We start from the raw sequence: 617 nt of genomic DNA, 5'->3' as shown, positions 1-617 counted from the left end.
ACGTGAAGTTGATCGTTTAGTCACTGGCTTGAGTCACTGATGCATAAACCGTATTAAACGATTTAGAAAGAAAGTCTGTGTGAACTTGAATGATTAACTACACATCAGAAATCACTGATCACAGATCAGGCATTAATGAACACTGTTACTCACTGTTTGTGCCGGTGCTGTCGAATCCATATCATAGAAGTCTGTTTGTAACGCCTGTCCTGACATTGCGACTGAATTATATGTAAATATTTGGGCGGGCAAAGCAGAGAAAGGGGAGGTAACAATTCTCCTTACAACGTCATTGAGAGGAGATTGAAGATCAGCCCGTTTGAGCTTCCGTTTTCTCAAAGGCAGAGAAAGATAGTAAAATCTCAATTTACACCGATTAAAATTTTTAGAAACTTGGGGACCACATACATGATAGGGGAAGTCATATTAATGTTAAAAAACCTCAGAAAGTGAAATTTTCATGTCATAGGACCTTTAAAATAGCCTAGCTTTTATTTCTTTGATGTTGAGTTCTCTCAGACTCGCGTGCGCGTGCAGATGTGGAGCGCGCTCTCGAACACTCGCGAGGTAAACATAGATATGGTTTTTATACAGTCTATGGTCTGGACTCAGACTAC

The sequence above is a fragment of the Carassius carassius genome, chromosome 50 (assembly GCF_963082965.1).
Source record: "Carassius carassius chromosome 50, fCarCar2.1, whole genome shotgun sequence".
Lineage (NCBI taxonomy): Eukaryota > Metazoa > Chordata > Actinopteri > Cypriniformes > Cyprinidae > Carassius > Carassius carassius.
The sequence above is the reverse complement of the archived record's forward strand: the minus strand, read 5'-3'. Positions refer to the sequence as shown.